At 42.2% G+C, this 11095-nt stretch overlaps 1 pseudogene across 1 annotated transcript; it reads left to right on the forward strand.

Annotated features, from left to right (window-relative positions):
* Positions 1 to 2866: 2866 nt before the first annotated feature.
* LOC311117415 (protein NLRC3-like) lies at positions 2867 to 10549 on the forward strand (annotated as a pseudogene). The gene is made up of 9 exons: positions 2867 to 2984; positions 3238 to 3404; positions 3548 to 5348; positions 5432 to 5605; positions 8644 to 8817; positions 8897 to 9070; positions 9237 to 9410; positions 9810 to 9856; positions 9993 to 10549. The product of its transcript is annotated as a protein NLRC3-like (transcript).
* Positions 10550 to 11095: the final 546 nt, after the last annotated feature.

Consider the following 11095-nt stretch of genomic DNA (forward strand, 5'->3'; position numbering starts at 1 on the left):
CGTTTTTTGTTCGATGTTATCTGTAATGAAAATTAGTGTCCCAATTAGTGTAATATTGATGCATACATTGTACCATTTAACTAAATACTGCCTCTATGTAGCTGTTGCAAGATGAAACATAGCCAACAGTGATAGGTGTCGAAAAGTTCATGGTTCAAAGTTCCAAATACATTTTTGCAGATTGTACAAAACGCCTCCGTCAGAGGACTCCAATGTTGATACGGTAAAGCTTGACAACATGCAGCTGTTTTCGTGATATGTATTATCTATATGGTAAAGCTTGACAACATGCAGCTGTTTTCGTGATATGTATTATCTATACGGTAAAGCTTGACAACATGCAGCTGTTTTCGTGATATGTATTATCTATACGGTAAAGCTTGACAACATGCAGCTGTTTTCGTGATATGTATTATCTATATGGTAAAGCTTGACAACATGCAGCTGTTTTCGTGATATGTATTATCTATATGGTAAAGCTTGACAACATGCAGCTGTTTTCGTGATATGTATTATCTATATGGTAAAGCTTGACAACATGCAGCTGTTTTTGTGATATGTATTATCTATATGGTAAAGCTTGACAACATGCAGCTGTTTTCGTGATATGTATTATCTATATGGTAAAGCTTGACAACATGCAGCTGTTTTCGTGATATGTATTATCTATATGGTAAAGCTTGACAACATGCAGCTGTTTTCGTGATATGTATTATCTATAGGGTAAAGCTTGACAACATGCAGCTGTTTTCGTGATATGTATTATCTATATGGTAAAGCTTGACAACATGCAGCTGTTTTCGTGATATATATTATCTATAGGGTAAAGCTTGACAACATGCAGCTGTTTTCGTGATATGTATTATCTATAGGGTAAAGCTTGACAACATGCAGCTGTTTTCGTGATATGTATTATCTATAGGGTAAAGCTTGACAACATGCAGCTGTTTTCGTGATATGTATTATCTATACGGTAAAGCTTGACAACATGCAGCTGTTTTCGTGATATGTATTATCTATACGGTAAAGCTTGACAACATGCAGCTGTTTTCGTGATATGTATTATCTATACGGTAAAGCTTGACAACATGCAGCTGTTTTCATGATATGTATTATCTATATGGTAAAGCTTGACAACATGCAGCTGTTTTCGTGATATGTATTATCTATAGGGTAAAGCTTGACAACATGCAGCTGTTTTCGTGATATGTATTATCTATAGGGTAAAGCTTGACAACATGCAGCTGTTTTCGTGATATGTATTATCTATAGGGTAAAGCTTGACAACATGCAGCTGTTTTCGTGATATGTATTATCTATACGGTAAAGCTTGACAACATGCAGCTGTTTTCGTGATATGTATTATCTATACGGTAAAGCTTGACAACATGCAGCTGTTTTCGTGATATGTATTATCTATAGGGTAAAGCTTGACAACATGCAGCTGTTTTCGTGATATGTATTATCTATACGGTAAAGCTTGACAACATGCAGCTGTTTTCGTGATATGTATTATCTATACGGTAAAGCTTGACAACATGCAGCTGTTTTCGTGATATGTATTATCTATACGGTAAAGCTTGACAACATGCAGCTGTTTTCGTGATATGTATTATCTATATGGATATGTATTATCTATATGGTAAAGCTTGACAACATGCAGCTGTTTTCGTGATATGTATTATCTATATGGTAAAGCTTGACAACATGCAGCTGTTTTCGTGATATGTATTATCTATACGGTAAAGCTTGACAACATGCAGCTGTTTTCGTGATATGTATTATCTATATGGTAAAGCTTGACACCATGCAGCTGTTTTCGTGATATATATTATCTATATGGTAAAGCTTGACAACATGCAGCTGTTTTCGTGATATGTATTATCTATATGGTAAAGCTTGACAACATGCAGCTGTTTTCGTGATATGTATTATCTATATGGTAAAGCTTGACAACATGCAGCTGTTTTCGTGATATGTATTATCTAACACTTACAATTTCTTTCCTTTTTGCTTACTTAGCAGTTCTATCAACATTTAGCAACTAAGATAGCAACATTAGAAAATCCGTTAGCTATATTTCAGAGGTAAAAAGTTGGATATTAAATTAGGTGTGGTCTGTCGCGCAGTCAAATTTTACAATATGCAGCGTGTTCCACAAAATGTGGACATATAACTTTTTTGAAAACTCTCAAAACCTAACTTAACTTACATAAATTGCACTGAAAATCGGTGGTCAGCTAGCTAAAAGGGTGTCGTTAGTCACAAAACGTACCGTTATTTTTCAGTCCATTTAAATGTTGAGCTCGAGGTGATTCAGTCCTCCAACCGCTAGAGAGTGTCCGAGCTTAGGGGGTGTCTGATGTTTGGGGAAAATTAGCTATATTTAACTGACGTGCTGTTATCGAGGTCATTTCATTTAGCAGGTGACGTTGTTGTGTGAACTCTGTAAAAGTCTTGTCATTATTAATGCTACTTCAACAATGTTCAGAAATATTGACTGTTCTGTTATTTCTTATTGTAGCTGAGTGAGCTGTGACTTACATCTAAAATGAGTCTCTCTGGGGAGAGAGAGGAGGGGACCACTGCCTCTAAAATGAGTCTCTCTGGGGAGAGAGAGGAGGAGACCACTGCCTCTAAAATGAGTATCTCTGGGGGGAGAGAGGAGGAGACCACTGCCTCTAAAATGAGTCTCTCTGGGGAGAGAGAGGAGGGGGCCACTGCCTCTAAAATGAGTCTCTCTGGGGAGAGAGAGGAGGGGACCACTGCCTCTAAAATGAGTCTCTCTGGGGAGAGAGAGGAGGGGACCACTGCCTCTAAAATGAGTCTCTCTGGGGAGAGAGAGGAGGGGACCACTGCCTCTAAAATGAGTCTCTCTGGGGAGAGAGAGGAGGGGACCACTGCCTCTAAAATGAGTCTCTCTGGGGAGAGAGAGAGGAGGGGACCACTGCCTCTAAAATGACTCAAGACACCAGTTCTAAGAGGTAAGAGATGACATGTAAAATATACAGTTCTCTTAAAGATATAAAACTAAAGGGAAAAGTTTTCCCAAATTACATCAAATGTAGTTCTACATCATTAATTTAAAAGTCCCCAAACCGATTTACCAATTGCAGACTGTAGCTTTATAAAGAAACATCAGGACTTCTATGAGTTCAGCTATACAGTTGTTGAAATGATGTTGATGATGTATTGATGAGATATTGATGAGGTGATCTGCCTCCCTGTTTTGTTCAGTGTCCAGAAGCCCAGAGCAGAGTCACCTGCCCCCAGCCTGCTATCAATGAAGAGTGATCAGCCATCTGCTTTCAGCCAGGAACCATTACCAGATGACAATAAGGAAGTGGAGAGTTTGGACAGTGAGGATGCATTAAAGATCACACACAACCTTCTGGACAGAAGAAGTAAGACTGTGTTTCATACAATATTACAAAGAACGGGACAAAGGCCCCTCTAACACACACACACACACACACACACACACACACACACACACACACACACACACATGCACTTATGAGTCCCAACTCTCATTGTTTTCCTACAGGTCAAACTCTTCTGACAGTCCAACAAGACATTAAGGCTAAACTGAAACACAAGTATCAACACATATCTGAAGGAATTGGAAACCATGGAAACCAAAGTCTGTTAAAGGACGTCTACACAGAGCTCTACATCACAGAGGGTGGAAGTGGAGGGGTCAATAATGAACATGAGGTGAGACAGATAGAGATGGCATCCAAGAAACAAACCACACAAGAGACACCAATCAAATGCAACGACATCTTCAAGCCTTTACCTGGACAAGACAAACCTATCAGAACTGTGCTGACAAAAGGAATCGCTGGCATTGGAAAAACAGTCTCTGTGCAGAAGGTCATCCTTGACTGGGCAGAGGGAAAAGCAAATCAGGACGTTCATTTCATGTTTCCTCTTCCTTTCCGTGATCTGAACCTGAAAAAGGACCAATACAGTCTGATGCAACTTCTTTCCCACTACTTCTCAGAGCTGAAAGAGATTGACAACATTGAAGATGGTGAAACCAAAACTGTTTTCATTTTTGATGGTCTGGATGAGTGTCGACTTCCTCTAGACTTCAAAAACAATGAGAGGTGCTGTGATGTCACGAAGCCAACCTCAGTGGACGTGCTGCTGACAAACCTCATCAAGGGGAATCTGCTTCCCTCTGCTCTCCTCTGGATAACCTCACGGCCTGCAGCAGCCAATCAGATCCCTCCTGAGTGTGTTGACCAGGTGACAGAGGTACGAGGGTTCAATGATCCACAGAAGGAGGAGTACTTCAGGAAGAAAATCACAGATCAGAATCTGGCCAATGAAATCATCAAACACATGAAGACATCAAGGAGCCTCCACATCATGTGCCACATGCCAGTCTTCTGTTGGATATCAGCCACTGTCCTTGAGATGATGCTGAAAGAGGCAGAGAAGGATGAAGTCCCCAAAACTCTGACCCAGATGTTCACACACTTCACGCTCATCCAAATCATTGTGAAGAACAAGAAGTACAACAAAGCCACAGAGACAAACCCAAAGGAACTGTCTCAGTCAGACAAAGAGATGATCCTGAAACTGGCAGAGCTGGCTTTCCAACAGCTGCAGAAGGGCAACCTGATCTTCTATGAGGAGGACCTGAGAGAGTGTGGCCTTGATGTCACAGAGGCATCAGAGTACTCAGCATTGTGTACAGAGATCTTTAAAGAAGAATCTGGGCTGTACCAAGAGAAGGTCTACAGCTTTGTGCATCTGAGCATGCAGGAGTTTCTAGCAGCAGTGCATGCTTTAGAATCATGTCTGGACAAGAAGGAAAATGTTTTTTCCACCACTAGTGAGGATGAAGAGGAGGAGTCAATCCAGTTGTTTGACTTACACAGGAGAGCAGTGGACCAGGCCTTGAAGAGTGAGAATGGACACCTGGACCTGTTCCTCCGCTTCCTTCTGGGTCTCTCACTGGAGTCCAATCAGAATCTGTTACGAGGCCTTCTGACACAGACAGGAAGTACAACACAGAGCAATGAGGAAACAGTTGAGAGAACAGTCAGGTACCTTTCAGACAAGATCAAAAGGGAATCCTCACCAGAAAGGGTCATCAACTTGTTCCACTGTCTGAATGAACTTGGTGCCAACTTTCTAGTTGAAGACATGCAAACCTCCCTGCGATCAGGAACTCTTTCAGAAACAGACCTAAAACCTCACCAATGTTCAGCCCTGGCCTACCTGTTACTGATGTCAGAGGAGGTGCTGGAGGAGTTTGACCTGAAGACATACATCACATCAGAGGAAGGTTATCAGAGGTTGCTGCCGATAGTGAAAACCTGCAAGAGAGCACTGTAAGTTCTGCTATTGAGTTGATGTATACAGTATCATTATTCTGAAGGATTTGTATATCTAACAGATGATCTCCTCTCTCCAGACTGTCTGGCTGTAAACTCACATATGAATCCTGTGAGACTCTGGCTTCAGCTCTGCAGACACCAAACTCCCCCCTGAGAGAACTGGACCTCAGCTACAATGACCTGGGAGACAGAGGAGTGGAGCTGCTCTGTGTTGGACTAACCAGTCCACTCTGCAACATACAGACACTAGTGTGAGTTAACTATCTTCATTATCCACTGTGAGTGTTTATATATTCTGTATGTACTGTATACTGAACAAAAATATTAATGCAACATGCAACCATTTCAAAGGTTTTACTGAGTTACAGTTCAAATGAGGAAATCAGTCAATTGAAATAAATTCATTAGGCCCTAATCTATGGATTTCACATAAATGGGAATTCAGATATGCATCTGTTGGTCACAGATACCTTAAAAAAAATAAGTATGGGTGTGTATCAGAAAACCAGTCCGTATCTGGTGTGACCACCATTTGCCTCATGCAGCGCGACACATCTCCTTCACATAGAGTTGATCAGGCTGTTGATTGTGGCCTGTGGAATGTTGTCCCACTCCTCTTCAATGGCTGTGCGAAGTTGCTGAAAACTGCCGGGAACTGGAAGACGCTGTCGTACAAGTCGATCCAGAGCATCCCAAACATGCATGTCTGGTGAGTATGCAGTCCATGGAAGAACTGGGACATTTTCAGCTTCCAGGAATTGTATACAGATCCTTGCGACACGGGGCCGTGCATTATCATGCTGAAACATGAGGTGATGGCTGCGGTTGAATGGCACGACAATGGGCCTCAGGATCTCATCACGGTATCTCTGTGCATTCAAATTGCCATCGATAAAATGTGATTTTGTTCATTGTCCGTAGCTTATGCCGGCCCATACCATAACCCCACCGCCACCATGGGGCACTCTGTTCACAACGTTGAAATCAGCAAACCGCTTGCCCACACAATGCCATCACGACGCCATACACGCTTTCTGCCATCTTCCCGGTACAGTTGAAACCGGGATTCATCCGTGAAGAGCACACTTCTCCAGTGTGCCAGTGGCCATCAAAGGTGAGCATTTGCCCACTGAAGTCGGTTTCGACGCCGAACTGCAGTCAGGTCAAGACCCTGGTGAGGATGACGAGTACGCAGATGAGCTTCCCTGAGACTGTTTCTGACAGTTTGTGCAGAAATTTTTCGGTTGTGAAAACCCACAGTTAAATCAGCTGTCCTGGTGGCTTGTCTCAGACCATCCTGCAGGTGAAGAAGCCGGATGTGGAGGTCCTGGACTGGCGTGGTTACACGTGGTCTGCGGTTGTGAGGCCGGTTGGATGTACTGCCAAATTCTCTAAAACTATGTTGGAGGCGTTTTATGGAAGAGAAATTAACATAAAATTCTCTATCAACAGCTCTGGTGGACATTCCTGCAGTCATCATGCCAATTGCACGCTCCCTCAAAACTTGACACATCTGTGGCATTGTGTTGTGTGACAAAACTGCATATTTCAGAGTGGCCTTTTATTGTCCCCAGCACAAGGTGCACCTGTGTAATGATCATGCAGTTTAATCAGCTTCTTGATATACCACACCTGTCAGGTGAATGGATTATCTTAACAAAATGGATTATCTTAACAAAGGAGAAATGCTCACTAACAGGGATCTAAACAAATTTATGCACAACATTTGAGAGAAATAAGCTTTTGTGCGTATGGAACATATCTGGGATCTTTTATTTCAGCTCATGAAACGTGGGACCAACACTTTACATGTTGGGTTTATATTTCTGTTCAGTATAGTTAGTATGTGTATGTTTTTAACATTATTTTAACATTTTTGGGATATATCCAGAAACATACATAACATATATAAAACTAAGGTAAATATCTTGAGTGAGTTAGTATGTTTTTAACATTGGTTAATAGGGGTGTAACGATCCATCTACTACATCGATGTATCGATTTATATTCATATGATCCAACTACATCGATCTGTGCGCGGCGAGTTGGCCTTTTGGACAACATATATCGATCTAACATCGTTTTAAAATGTAATAAATCGATTGTATCGATACTAGGAAATAACCCATTGGATTTAAGCACGTCAGACTTTATATGCAGGGGTGCACATAACTGGTACGCAGATACGCAAGCGCGACAAAAATCAGGAATGCGTAATGCCACTTGTGTTACTACGCGCCTTTGCGTACTTGACCGATCTTCTCATCTAACCTTACACATGACATGTTGCTTGTCAACTACTGTCAGGGATGTCCAAAAAGCAACAGACATTAAGCAGCTTCTTTGGCGTTTCGCCACCTACAAAGAAACGCCAACTGGAGCCAGAGCCGAAGAAAATACTTTTTTCGGAAAAGTGGCTTGAAGCTAACGATGAGCGCACTGAAATGTGGTGCAAGATTTGCCGCTCAAATCCACATCTAGCAGACAAAACAGGTGCATTTTATAAAGGCTCAAAGAATTTCAACCATCCTTTATTTGACAAACATGAAAAGAGCAAGGAGCACACGAATGTGGCGCAAGCCATTGCTAAAAGCTAGCCGAGAATAAATGTCCAGTCGCCCACTTGCCAGATGGCGAGACAAGCTGAATGAAGAACAGCGGCAAGCTCTGTTTAATAATTTTCTCTTTCCATAAAGCTAAACACGCACGTCCCATGTCTTCCTATTCTGAGGATGTTCATTTACTGAATGCTTTTTGATGGATCTGAGGACATCACAAAAACTGAGCAGGAAATAGTTTACATTGTGTCTGTGTCCAGCAACGGAGAGTTTACTTTGGACTTTATTGGACTGATTGAATTGGGTGCTGACCGAACCGCACAGGCCATAACAGACGGACTTGTGAGACTTTTGGTAAGTTTCATAATACCAGATGGTCTGCATGGAGTCATGAAACACTGTTAAAAATATCAAGACTATTGCCAGCCATTAAAATGCAACTGGTTACCAGGTATTTATTTCAGTCACACTGGTTGAATTTTTGGCTAAAAGGTTACTGAATCGATTTCAAGTCACTGAATCGTTTCGGATCGTATCGTTCTAAATGAACCAATATCGTCCTTGAATCGTATCGACAACCACGAATCGTGATACAAATCGAATCGTTGTTAAAACGAATCGTTACACCCCTATTGGTTAATCATGTGTCCTTCTGTTACTGTATTAATGCATCTCATTATTCTTAAAGCTTTGCATATTTAACAGTGTATCGACATATCTCCTCTCTCCAGACTGTCTGGCTGTGAACTCACATATGAATCCTGTGAGACTCTGGCTTCAGCTCTGCAGACACCAAACTCCCCCCTGAGAGAACTGGACCTCAGCTACAATGACCTGGGAGACAGAGGAGTGGAGCTGCTCTGTGTTGGACTAACCAGTTCACTCTGCAACATACAGACACTAGTGTGAGTTAACTATCTTCAGTATGAGTTATTATGTGGATGTTTTAGACATTTGTTAATCATGTGCTCTTCTGCCCTCTAGTCTAGGTCAGTGTGGTCTGACAGAGGGTTGCTGTTCAGATCTGGCCTCAGTCCTGAGTTCACCCAACTCACAACTGAAACAACTGGAGCTGAGAGACAATGACCTGCAGGACTCAGGAGTTACACTGCTGTCTGCTGGACTGGAGGATCCAGACTGTAAACTACACACACTGGGGTATGTACAGCTGTTTCAGTCAGGTCGGTACTGAGCTTAGTAAAACAAATACTCTGAACATCTGATGTTTCATCACAATGTTTGTGTCATGGACAGAATGATGGGTGTCCTACAAGATGATTGACACCAGTCCACCAACCTAGACAGCTGTTGTGTCTCTCTGTAGGCTGTCTGGCTGTCTGGTCACAGAGGAGGGCTGTGCTGCTCTGTCTTCAGCTCTGAGGTCAAACCCCTCCCACCTGAAAGAGCTGGACCTGAGCTACAATCACCCAGGAGACTCTGCAGGGGGACTGCTTTCAGCTGCTCTGGTGGATCCCACAGATAAACTGATGAAGCTGAAGTAAGTCAGAATAGATGTCCTAATAGTGTGAGCAGTGGTTGTGTCCTATGTAGTGTAGTAGGTTCAGTAACATGAGGACATGATGGTAGAATACAGGGGACGTTTACCCAGCAGGCTTAGCACTCCAACACAGCATACATCATCACCACATGAATACTCTTCTTCTGCATCTCTGATATCCTGTTGGAATTGTACTCTGTTCTGTATGCAGTAGGTAGGAAAGAATACCTGAATGTCTCTAGTAATGAATTGTACTCTGTTCTGTATGCAGTAGGTAGGGTAGAATACCTGTATGTCTCTAGTAATGAACTTGGATAGTGCACCAGAACACAACAATATGGTTTAAATGTTGACTGCTGTATTAGGTCTTTGTCAGTCAATAACCTGTTTCTCCTACAGTGTGGATCATGGTGGAGAGTTCAGGCTGAAACCAGGGCTGAGGAAATGTAAGTCTCTTCAATCCTAATTAACTCCATATTCAGAACTACAGTAACATAGTAACTAATCAATACTTGTTCTGTACCTACAAAACAACATTTTATATGAAGATGTGGTTTGATTAAACTCTCCTTTTGTCTACAGATGCCTGTCATCTCACCCTGGACCCAAATACAGCAAACCCAAAGCTGATACTGTCTGAGGGGAACAGGAAGGTGACACGGGTGGAGGAGAAGCAGCATTATGAAGACCATCCAGACAGATTTGACCATATTCCCCAAGTTCTCTGCAGAGAAGGCTTATCTGGATCTCGTTATTACTGGGAGGTGGAGAGGGATGGGGGCAGGGCTTACATTGGTGTGGCGTACAAAGGAATGAAGAGGAAGGGAGAGATGGATGGTGACAGTTGGATTGGATACAACAGGAAGTCCTGGTGTTTATTCTGCTCTGACAGTGGATATTACTTTTCCCATGCTGGAGTCGGCAGATCCATCCCTGGTCCTGTTTCTAACAGAGTTGGAGTGTATCTGGACTGGCCAGCTGGTACTTTGTCCTTCTATAGTGTGTCCTCCTCTGGTACACTGACACACCTTTACACAGAACACACCACATTCACTGAACCCCTCTATCCTGGGTTTGTGGTTTACTCCTCCTCCTCAGTGACCCTGTGTCAGATAGATGACCAACACATTCAAAGGTGAGTCATAGCAATGTTTTATCATGTGTTTTCCTCTGGAATCATTCCTACAATTAGATTAGTAGTAGTGGTGTGTTTTAATGTGTTCTGTTGGACCTACAGACAGTTAGATTAGTAGTAGTGGTGTGTTTTAATGTGTTCTGTTGGACCTACAGACAGTTAGATTAGTAGTAGTGGTGTGTTTTAATGTGTTCTGTTGGACCTACAGACAGTTAGATTAGTAGTAGTGGTGTGTTTTTAATGTGTTCTGTTGGACCTACAGACAGTTAGATTAGTAGTAGTGGTGTGTTTTAATGTGTTCTGTTGGACCTACAGACAGTTAGATTAGTAGTAGTGGTGTGTTTTAATGTGTTCTGTTGGATGTACAGATGTTTCCTCTCCTATGTCTCACTGTAGTGTCAGTTTCACTCTAACCACAAGAGGGCATCAGAACCTGTTAAAATGATACCTGGTGACTTCACGTCTCTAGGGGCTTTCATCAAGATAAGCAATGTCACCTGTAATGTCACCATCAGTATTGACTTCATGGAAGTTGACATAGTGTTATGTC

Source organism: Coregonus lavaretus (genome assembly GCF_964263955.1).
Source record: "Coregonus lavaretus genome assembly, contig: HAP1_SCAFFOLD_541, whole genome shotgun sequence".
NCBI lineage: Eukaryota > Metazoa > Chordata > Actinopteri > Salmoniformes > Salmonidae > Coregonus > Coregonus lavaretus.